This window comes from Amblyraja radiata, chromosome 5 (assembly GCF_010909765.2).
Source record: "Amblyraja radiata isolate CabotCenter1 chromosome 5, sAmbRad1.1.pri, whole genome shotgun sequence".
Lineage (NCBI taxonomy): Eukaryota > Metazoa > Chordata > Chondrichthyes > Rajiformes > Rajidae > Amblyraja > Amblyraja radiata.
In genome coordinates this window covers 35,920,909-35,933,033 of record NC_045960.1, presented here as the reverse complement: position 1 = coordinate 35,933,033, position 12,125 = coordinate 35,920,909, and the positions used below count along the sequence as shown (strand labels likewise).

Here is a 12,125-nt window from a genome sequence, read left to right as displayed (position 1 = left end):
CTGCAAAGAAGAATGGGAGAAATTATCCAAATACAGGTGTGCCAAGCTTGTAGCATCATACCCAAGAAGACTTGAGGCTCTAATCATTGTCAACAAAATACTGAGTAAAGGGTCTGAATTGTTATGTAAATGTGATATTTCAGTTATTTCTTTAAAATTATTTTGCAAACATTTCTAAACACCTGTTTTCGCTTTTTTTTAATGTGGTATTGTGTGCAGATTGATGATTAAAAAGAAAGAATTTAATCCATTTTAGAATAAGGCTGTAACGTAACAAAATGTAGAAAAGGTGAAGGGGTCTGAATACTTTCTGAACGCACTGTAAAGACCAAGTTGAAGGTGTATCATGCAGTTTCATACCTATGCTTGTGAGATATGCACAATGTACAGCAGAGATGCCAGACAGCTTAAAACTTCCACATCACCTGTCCATGCACAATATTTCACATCAAGTGGGAAGCAAGAGTGAATCGGGTTTGATTAGGGAGCTTAAGTTAAAGGAACCCCCAGTAGGTAGTGACCATAACATGATAAAATTTAACCTGCAGTTTGAGAGGGAGAAGATGAAATCAGATGTGTCAATATTACTGTTCTGTAAAGGTAACTAGCGAGGGAGGAGCTGGCAAATGTTTGGAAAGCGATCCTAGCAGGAATGACAATGGAACAGCAACGGCAAGTGTTTCTGGGAGTAATTGGGAAGACGCAGGATCTTTGCACCCCAAAGAGGAAGAAAGATTCCAGGGGGAGAATGTAGTGACCATGGCTGACAAAGGAAGTCAAGTAGTGGACACAAAAAGGAGATTCACATCCGTGTGTAAGGAACTGTCAAGCACAGATTGACTAATCAGCCAACACTATACACATTGCAGTACAATGGACGAGATGTCATGGTCGTAGTCGATAGCAAGTGACAAACAGCAACAACAATGAACCTTAAAACAAACATTGCATACCGGGGCAAATCTATAGCTAGGCAGTGTGGAAATAATTTGACTAGGTGATCACAGTTAAAAATGACTGAAAACAATTGTATGGACTTAATTTATGTTTAGTCTAGAGATTATAATAATAATAATAATAATAATGGATGGGATTTATATAGCGCCTTTCTAATACTCAAGGCGCTTAAAGAGACTATAGAGACTAGGCAGTGCAGAAACATATAGAGACTAGGCAGTGCAGAAACCGACCCTTCGGCTCACTCAATCCGCGCCGACCAGTGATCCCCGTACACTACACTATCCTGCACACACTAGGGGCAATTTACAACTATACCAGGCCAATTAGCCTACAAACCTGTATGCCCTTGGAGTGTGGGAGGAAACTGCAGCTCCCAGAGAAAACCTATGCAGGTCAAGAGGAGAACGTACAAACTTCATACAGATAGCACCCCTAGTTAGAATCGAACCTGGGTCTCTAGCGCTGTAAGGTTGCAACTCTACCGCTGTGCCACTGTGCCGTCCTCAATGTGTTGGTCTCATGCACTCACTGCAATATGCTGTTCTTTTTTAGATAAATTGCTGCAGCTTGTTCCCTCGTACACATTACGTTTTGTTAGTTGAACAGATTGTCGTAATTTGTTGTTCAGCAGACTATTTACTGTGTGTTTCATGCACCATCCCCTTTCCAATTCATCAGCAGATCAAATTGCATCTAAAAAGTAGCAATTTTGATTTACCAATTAATTTGCAATTGCAAGTGAATCTAGAGATTTGATGGAAACTATCTACTGTATTTTAGCTGGTGTTTTTTCTCTTAGATTCTTGTTTATTTTTGATTTTTAATTTTTACTGTATTAATCCTCGTCCCTATTTCACGAACACCAACTATAGGCAATACTGAAATGGACATATAAAATTCTAATTGTTACAAATGTTTTTAACTTAATCAGTAGCATTTGCTGTTATTTCAATTCATACCATTTGCTCACTGTCTTTTGATATTTACCAAATTACCATGATTAAAATGGAACACTTGGCAACTAACAATGCATGTGTCTCTTTTAAACATTGTTATTTTGATAATCACTTTTCATCGTCTTTGCTTTTGACCTTGCATGTAATTATGTTGAGGTCATGTTCAACACAGTGGCATTACATTTCAGCTTTCTGAATGCCATCTGGTTAGTATGGAGTACTTATTATCACTGGAATCTGAAATTATAAATGAAGTAAAGGTCATGACAAACAAGTTTTGGATAGTCTTCGGAGCTCAGCTGCAAATGCGTTATTTCAAGATGAGGAGAAATAATTGGCACAGATGGGCACATAGAACTGGAATGAACAACTTGGAAATGTGTTAATTGATGCCAGCAGCAATTTTAAGTTGTTTCTTATGTTGGCAAATGCATAGTGATGGTGTTTGGAATAAATGCGGAGCCAGTTAAAAACTGGGGCAGAATGATTGCCTCACCGTCTCTACTTTTGTGAACACACTCAGTTCTTCACTCAAAGAAGTAGAGTGTGCCAGAGGGCAGAACTAGTCAGATAAATTCCATTGACACTTCCATCAGTTGCAAGAGAGATAAGGAAAATATGGCACAATAGTGTCTGAATTTGGGGAGTGAACTGCCCTGATTGGAGTTAAGGAGTTAGAGGAATTTGCAGAGTGAGTGGGACAGAGAGCAATGGAGAGATTTGCAGTAAAATAATAGATTTTAAATACAATATGTACTGTGGCATGAGGATCTAGAAAACAATGCCTGGAATAGAGTTGAGGGCCAAAAGCAGAGGGCCAAAAGCATTGACCAGCAACCTTGAGGTCATGTATATAATATTCATTCATGCAAACACTAATATTAACATTCAGTAAGTATGAACTATACAGGCTGGCTATTGAAAGAATGATACAATCTGATCAATATTATAATAATGAAAATAGTCCTACCTGGCGCACGGTGGAGTAGTGGTAGAGGTACTGCCTTACAATGCCGGAGACCTGATCCTGACTATGCATGCTTGGCTGTACGGTATTTGTACATATTCCCTGTGACCTGCATGGGTTTTCTCTGAGACCTTCAGTTTTCTCCTACACTCGAAAGATGTATAAGTTTGTAGGTTAATTGGCTTGGTAAAATGGTAAATTGTCCCTAGTATGTGTAGGAGATCGCTGGTCTGTGCAGACTCGGTGGGCCGAAGGGTCTGTTTTTGCACAGTATCTCTAAATTAAACTAAACTACCAGCTAACTAATTCTGCCAGAAATTTATCTCAAGACTATCTAGTGCAATCATATTGAACAGTGAATTGCTGGCATAACTAGGAATGGAACATCAATACAAACAATCTTATGGTATTTAAAACCAATTACAGTAAAAATACTTATTACAAATAATGATCTTATCAAGGTTGCTACTCATCGAGGATGTGAAATACAACACACTTGGATGGAAAAGAGTTCAGGAGGTAATGTCTGAATCTTGGCGCTCAAAATAACTGCAATAATGTAGATTACTGCAACACTTTATTTTTCCTGAAAGATTCAACTTTTGCAGAAATGTGAAATAAAATGTTCAAAATAGTTTCTAGCCAGTTACCGTTAATGGCGGAATTATTTTTAACAAATAGAAATCAGCATTAAACAACCTCTGTAGTAATCTTACATTGCAATATAATGGCTTAAAAAATCCTGCCCCTGCATCTCATGTAATCAATAAACTATTATGTGAAGCTTTGGGGAGTATTGGCTTATTCCCAGATTGCCCAGGTAATACCAGAGATGAAATTTAAAGCCATTTCATTAGTCATACAGCTGCCAGTAAAACAAACCTGCTATTCTACTCATGATTCTTTTCATGTTGAATGGAAAAATTGAATGTTGGCTGATGATGTGAAAAGGTATCTGAAGGAACTATTGTTGGATTTTGATTTAGTTTTCTGATTAAATAGAATTATTGCTGCAAGAGTCACTAAGGAGCATGAAATGATATACCAGGGTATGAAGTTTGCTGAATGACTATAATATAGTTGAGGTTATTGGAGCGAATAAAAAGCATTGATTTCATCAAAATTGAAAGCATACAGATTGCATTTTAAATGTGTGCTTAGACTATTGGCCTGTTACTGCTGTGGTATATCTAACAGGCTTTTTTGAACAAAATATCTTTGTTGAAGTTGCTGCCTAATTAAATATTGTTCAAAATCCTGCAGGAATAATGCTGATAAAATACTGGTGTTTAATTTGACAATACACAGAAAACTGACAGCCACAGAGATTTTTGTCCACGCTTGGAATACAGAAAACATTGTCAGAAAGCATCTCTGGAGGACATGGATAGGTGATGTTCGGTTGGGACCCTTCTTCAAACTGATTGTATTGAGAGGTGAGCTGGAAAAGGGTTAAGGGCAGGACAAAACCAGGCAAGTGATAGGTGGATAGAGCTGAGGTGGGTTTGATTTGCAGTTGGATGGACAAAGGCTGGGGATGAAAAGGAGACAAAGAGATATAAGGAGGGTGATATGTGAAGCTAGAAGGGGAAGGATATAAGTAGAAAGGGTTGGGGGGAAGGGGAAAGTGGGAGTATAGTGGGGGAAATGAGTGCATACAATGGTGGGCGAAAGAAGGGGGAGGTTTTAACTAAAATTGGAGAATTCTGTGTTCATCCTGTTGGATTGTAAGCTGCCCAAGCGGAATATGATGTGTTGTTACTCCAGTTTGCGTGTGACCTCACTCTGGCAATGGAGGAGGTACAGGTCAGAAAGGTCAGTGTGGGAAGGGGAGTTTTAAAATGGTTCGCAACCGTGAGATCCAACAGGCCTAGGAAGACGGAGTGCAAAGGTTCAGTGAAACGGTTGCCTCGTCAAAGCTTACTCTTGCCAATGTAAAGGTGGCCACATCAGCTATGACAAGACACTGGAGAAGCTACGTCCATTTTTTTCCTGCAGGGAAAGAGATTAAGGCTGGTGGGGAGTCGATGGAAGGTATGCTGGAGCCGTATAAAATTATGTGGTTATAGATTGCGCGGGCAGCAGGAAACTTTACCTCCTTATCAGAGACAAATAGGTGAATAAACCAGGAAAGATTTAGGGTATGGGTAAAGAAATTTAGAGGGAATTGGAGAGGAACCCTTCTTATCCAGAGAGTGGTGACTACCTGGAACACACTGCCAGAGAGAGTGGTGGAAGCAAATCACTGACAACATTGAAGAAACGCCTCAGTGAGGACTTAAATCACCTAGGCCTAGAAGGCCGTGGGCAACGAGCTGGAAGATGGGATTAATATGGGAATAATAGGACGGGTGCCCACTGGTTGGTGTGGAAGTGCACAGCAACTAGTGGGCACTCGTCCATATTAATCACATCTTCCAGCTCTTCAATAAATATGGTATTAGTGCTTGGCATCACCTTCCAGCACTAATACCATATTTATTGATTCTCTTAATATTTTAAAATCGATTGATCGCTGTCTGGATTATTTGCAGCACGTGTAGATTCTGCCCTGCATTCTGTTACATTTAAACTGCTCCAAAGTAGTCAACTATTGCAAAAAATAGTCATTTTAATCTGAATGAATGTATGAATGAATTAATAAGTTTATTGGCCAAGTATTCACATCCAAGGAATGTGCCCTGGTGCTCCGCCCACTATTGATTATTTGCATCTATTAGCAAAACAAGTGGATGATACAGCACAACCAAGGCAATAGAATCAGTTTTACATTTTATGAAACATAGTTGTTTTTAAATTGCAAATGATTGCATTACATTTTGTTTTATTGTGAACAGATGATTAATTTCAATTGCAGTCATTTGATTAAAGATTTGCTTCAAATTAATTGATTATTTGTATGTAGCAGTTAATATGAAATAAGATTGGTACATTTCCTTGCCCAACACGTGTAGATGTGACATAACCTCATTTGTACCAGTGCCTTATGGTCAAGAAAAGGATGCTTCTCATTTAAATGGGTGAAAGACATTTGTCTTGACAGTGCAGTTCTTTGTTCATAAGTTGACGGTGAACCAACTTGACACTTACTATAAATTGAATAATCCTGGTTTTAGACATTGTTAATAAGTGGAATGTTTGTCAGAATGGAAGACATATTGTTTAGTTTCCTGACTTTGTGTGGCCTTTTAATTGAGAAATGAGGAAGAAATTTATAGCACGATTGATACTGTAAACTCTAAGCAAATTGTTTTTTGGGGAGTCGGTTGAATTGGGTTGAATGATTGATGCAAACACAAGTAGAATGACTTTCCTTTTTCTCCCCAACACTCTTACCTCCCCCACCCTCTTAGTTTTCCCCCACAACTCCCCTCCCTGATCCCTTGCACCAGTCGCTCCACCCCCCCCCCCCCCCCCCACCTGCACCCTTTCCACCAAAAGTCCTTTAACTAGCTTCACAGTTCACAACTATGTACAGTATCGCTTTCATATTTCCTATTTCTATTTCTAACCTTCGTCCAATGATCTGCCTCAGGTAACCCCCTCACCTGAGATAATCTGTTGCCAGCTGTGATTTGTCCGGTCCCTTCTCTCCGCCAGCTTTCTTTCCCACTCTACTCTGCCATCAGTCTGAAGAAAGGGGCCTGACCTGAAACGTCACCTATCCATGTTCTCTGCAGATGCTGCCTGACCCACTGAATTACACCAGCATTAGTGTCTGCCTTTTAATGGAATTAGGAAAACCTTTGGAGCATAATAGACTCAAAATGCTGGAGTAACTCAGCGGAGCAGGTAACATCCCTGACAACAAGGAGAAGGTGATGCTTTGGGTCGAGACCCTTTTTCAGACCATGTTGCTTTCGATACAAGTTCTGAAGCAATACTGGTTTTATGTAAGGTTTAGTCTAGTATTCCCAGTCTCTGCTCTGCTATTTTCCCCAAGAATATTGTTTTCACATGTAAATCTTGGCAATGAACGTCAATGCATTTTGTGGTGTAGGAGGCATCAAGAATGGGACCTCGAGGCAGTTTTCCTCCTTTGTATCCTGCGGTGTTTAAAAACAGTATACTCAGATATTTCAGAACTGTGTGACGCCTGTAATATGGCATCAGCCACTATTTTTAGTTGATAATTTCATATTTCCAATAAAATATGTGTTGTTCATGGTACTACATGTTATTTATCTTGGTCTACACCGATGCTTGGTCTGCATCGATAGCTCTCTTGCTATGAATTTGACTTGTTGCTGCTTGAGGGAGTAGCAGGACCATGATCACATAGGGAGCAGGGTTCTCTAGATGGAGGAGCTGATGATAGGCAGTGAGAAAGTGGTGAGCTCAAGGGATCAAAGCAGACGTGGCCAATTGTCTTATGGCCAATGTGGAAATGTTCCTGAGGACATGTCATCAAGATCTGCGTGGAAATGGTGGAACACAATAATATGATCAAATGCCATGTCAAAAGCAATAGGAGTAGAAATAGGCCATTCGGCCCATCAAGGCTGAACTATCTCTCCCTCCTCACCCAATTCCCCTGCCTTCTCCCCTTAACCCCTGACACCTGTATTAATCAAACATCTTTCCATCTCTGCCTTAAAAATATCCACTGACATGGCCTCCACAGCCTTCTGTGGCAAAGAATTCCACAGATTCACCACCCTCGGACTAAAGACATTTCTCCTCATCAAAAGAACGACCTTTAATTGAGGCTATGACCTCTAGTCCTAAATTCTCCAAATAGTGGAAACATCCTCTCCGCTTCCACTCTATCCAAGCCTTTCACTATTCGGTATGTTTCAATGAGGTCCCCCCTCATTTTTCCAAACTCCAACGAGTAAAGGCCCAGTGCCGACAAACACTCATCATAGGTTACTTTTCAAATGTGAAAAGGCAAAGGCAATATTGTTGCTGAGATTAGGGCCAGAGATGAGAGGTGTTGTGTTGTGCAACGGGAAAGCATTGTACTGACAACAAAATTATACATTGTGCCAATTTGCAATTAAGTTTAGCTAGAAATGCCAAGTACTTGTAGAAACAAAGAACTGTAGCTGTTGGTATATAACCAAAGATAGACTCAAAGTGCTGGAGCAACTCAGCAAGTCAGGCAGCATCATTGGGGAGAAAGGACAGATGATGTTTCAGGTCAGAACCCTTCTTCAGACTGAAAGAAGGGTCCCGACTCAAAATGTCACCTGTCCTTTTTCTACAGAGATGCTGCTTGACTGCTGAGTTACTCCAGAACTATGTGTCTATCTTTAGTGCCAAGTACATGACTGTCTTCTGAAATCCCCACCATTATGCTATCGCTGAATTCAATCTGCACCCCATGTCATATGTAATGGCTGAGGCCACTGGATAACAAGAACCAGCCACATCTCTCATCAAGGTGTCCACTACTGTTACAATACTAACATCTACTTGACGATGTGGAAAATTGCTCAGGAATGTTCAACTTGAAAAAACCCAGACCGTAACAATCTGAATACTATTTATTACCCAGTCAACCTTCTTTCAATCATCAGCAAAATACGGAAACTGTTGTTAATGCCCTGTTTTCATTCCAACTTGGTTCAAACCTTGTCATAGCCTAGACCTAATCATGGACCAAAGAGCTATGTTTCAGAGGTGCATTGGAGGTCTGCCCTGCAGGTCAGTGCAGTTATCGACAGACTTGCATATGAATGGAGCTCTGCTAAAGCAGTCGTTGATGGGTATCAAGAGGAAAGCATTCCAACAGTTGCAATCAAAATTCACACCTTTGAAGATGCACAGAGTCTCTTGCTCAGAGTAGGGGAATCGAGGACTAGAGGACATAGATTCATGGTGAAGGGGTAAAGATTTAATAGGAATCTGAGGGGTAACTTTTTCACACAAAGGGTGGTGGGAGTATGGAAAGAGCTGCCAGATGAGTTTGTTGAGGCTGGGACTATCCCAACGTTTAAGAAACAGTTAGACAGGTATATGGATAGGACAGGTTTAGAGGGATGTGGACCAAGCACAGGCAGGTGGCACAAGTGTAGCTGGGACATATTGGACGTTGTGGGCAAGTTGGGCCGAAGGGCTTGTTTCCACACTGTATCAATGTTGGAGATCAATCATCCCATCCCCTGGACATTTTCAAGAGATGGAGAGTAGAGACAAGGACATCCAGATGCTGGTTTCCAAAAATAAAGACACAGAGATGATACACTCAGGCAGCATCTGTGGAGAACGTGGATAGGTGATGTTTTAGGTGGGGACCCTTCTTCAGACTCAGAGCATGTCAAATCTCCGTCTTTGATATTCAACTGAATTGTTCAAATGAACCATCATCAACATTCTTGGGAGTCACCATTGATCAGCAGAATAGACCAGCTATATAAATACTGTGGCTACAAATGTAAGATTGAGACAGGGTATCCTGCAGTGAACAAGTCACCTAAAACTGCAATTTCTTCCACCATCTACAAGGGGCAAATCAGCAGTTTAATGGAATATTGGTTGATTGCATCTCCAACAATGATCAAGAAGCTTGGTGTCATGCAAAACAAAGCAAGCACTCTGGTTCCTCATCCACAACCCTGAACATTCAACCACTGTCTTGCATTGATGTACGATGTCTACATAATCCTCCAACAAGGAGCAGTTCAGAGGAAGAGCCTATAATCCTCCTGCAAGGGCTGTCTCCTTAAACTGGGCTGTTTTGCCTGAGTTTTGGGTCTCTTTCAGGCGTTACAAAACTCCACATTTTAAGTGGAAAGTGAAAAGCTTTGCTTGAGTTGACTGAAACAATGTATTTTCTAGTGCCTTTAGAAAAGCCAATAATGCTGCAGAACATGAACTGTGCAAGTCTTGGAAAGAGTTCAGTGTTTAGTTTTGGTTTGGTTTAGAGACAGTACGCAAACAGAGGTTTTAGGTATTTACATAATTACTGAGTGGCCTGAATGTAGTACGGATTGCTTCAGAGGACAGGCGTGACACAGTGATGGGTTAAATAAGGGAAATCACCACAGTCAGTGAGGTTTCTGACATCAGCTCAATAAAATGTGGCCAGAACACGACAAGATCAGTCAAGGCCAAATTGCACACATTGGAGAAGATTCGAAGAGGAAAAGTCAAGACAGTAGGAAAAAGAAAGGTCTGGAGTGTGCAGGATGCAAGACAGGATTAAGGTGGAATTTCTTTTTTGAAATCTAAATGTTGTGATTGAGTTCACACATCCAATAATGTAACCAGGTGCCACAGTTGCAGCTACTGTAAGAGCTGATAAGCTGTTTGTTCCCATGCTAACCTCGTAATTCTGTGCAATACTAAATAAATCCTTTGTTTTTGATTCTGAATGCGATGCCACATGAAGTGTGCAATTCTCTCTTTTTCTCAAGTAACTTTTTCCGAGTCGTTTAATAAAACACCACTGAGCTTGTTTGAAATGAAAGAATTCCAGAGCTTAATTACATCAGTGCAGTGCCACATAGTACGTAATGGAAAAGCATCCTGAATGGGAGCTTTTTTTTTTAAATGGGGGGCTTTGAAGGAAGCAATGAAGTGGGGATTGTGAGAATCTCCTTTGAAGAATGAGTCTCAAACATCAGGACTACATTTTAAAGTTGATTACTTTGCAAAATAAAACTATTAATAGATTTTCCCTGATGGCCGATATTTTTATTTTTATTTAAAAACCTTTTAATCATTGACTTCTAGTCCAGTGCTTTTTTGTATGAGGAGTGTGGACCTATACAGGAATTACTGCTGTGGATGTCAGCCTGCAGCAAAAATGGTTATAAGTCAGGATTAGAACAGTGAGCTGCATCCATTATGTGGCAAGAGAAGTTTCATATTTCCTAATATTTCATAATCTATAAGCCATAGGAGTCCATGATGGCTCCTAACGCATTACCTTAGTACCATTCATCCTCTAATAATCCTGCAATCTAGTCGTTTTTGGATGCCTATCAAGTTCCCCATATTCTTCTGACATCCATCTACGTTAGGATTAATCTAAAACAGTCAATTAACCTTGAATGGACACAAAATGCTGGACTAACTCAGCAGGTCAGGCAGCTTCTCTAGAGAAAATGAATAGGTGACAATTCAGGTCAGGACCCTTCTTCGGATAATTTAAGCCATTTAACCTTTCTACCTAACAACATGTGTAGGAAGGAACTGCAGATGATGGTTTACACCACAGATAGACACAAAAAAACTGGAGTAACAGATCAGGCAGCATCTCTGGAGAAAAGGAACAGGTGATGTTTCGGGTCGAGAAGAAGGTGACGTTTCAGGAAGAAGGGTCTCAACCCGAAACGTTACATATTCCTTTTCTCCATGGATGCTGCCTGACCCACTCCATGAAGGTTACTCCAGCTTTTTGTGACCAACCTTCTTACCAGCACTTCTTTTGTGTGGGAGTGAAAACTGGAGCAACATGTACAAGACATTGGATAGGAAAGGTTTAGAGGGATATGGGCCAAAAGCAGGCAGGTGGACTGGCATAGACTGGGAATGTTGGTCAGAATGGGCAAGTTGAGCTGAAGGATGCGTTTCCGTGCTGTATAGTTCTATCTGGGGGTAAAGCCCATGCATTCACAGGGAGATAATGCAAGTTCAGAAGAACCTTTTAGTCTCTCACTGAGCAGCAGCAGCACTAACTGCAGGCTCACTGCACCATGTCTGTGCTGTGCTCGATGGTAGCCATAGTTATTACTTGTGGCTGTTGCCTGAGATTAATAATCTTCAGGCAGTGGTTGAGTGAGTGAGTCATATTCCCTGATAATTATACTGGACGAAGGGATATTGTTGCTTGCAAGTAATTGGAAACAGCCGGGCTGTTGCTGGGAAGTGTGGACAGTTGTTGAAGGTGCTCATGTGAAACCTCAGCAAAAGTAACAAGGTTTTGATGCTGAAATATGTTGTGATAGCTGAGACAGTGGGACCCTTTCATGATTGAAAATAATTGTTAATTTCAAACATTGCACATTAAGTTCTTAAGTCTGTAAGTACGTATGGAATTCTGATTTTTGGAAGTCCACAACGGGGTAAGTGAGCAGTGGCTAGCCCACACCATCACACAAACCAACCTCCATTCCAATGACTCCATTGATGCCTCACTCTGCCTCGGCAAGGCCAGCAGCATAATCAAGAATGAGTTTCACCCTGTCCACTCCCTCTTCTCCCCTCTCCCATCAGGTAAGAGGTACAGAAGTGTGAAAGCGCGCACCTCCAACCTCAGGGACTGTCTCTTCCCAGCCGTTAACAGCCAACTG

The 12,125-nt window shown here is 40.8% G+C and overlaps 1 protein-coding gene and 1 long non-coding RNA gene across 2 annotated transcripts in view; one reads left to right on the top strand and one right to left on the bottom strand.

Moving 5' to 3' along the window:
* LOC116973185 (NADP-dependent malic enzyme-like) overlaps positions 1-12,125 on the top strand; it is a 371,473-nt gene that overhangs the window by 252,487 nt on the left and 106,861 nt on the right. The window lies entirely within an intron of this gene.
* Positions 5,508-11,013, bottom strand: LOC116973186. Its single transcript, XR_004412013.1, has 3 exons — positions 11,003-11,013; positions 5,959-5,961; positions 5,508-5,579 (listed from the first exon to the last, which is right to left on the bottom strand). It is a non-coding gene; the product is annotated as an uncharacterized LOC116973186 (long non-coding RNA).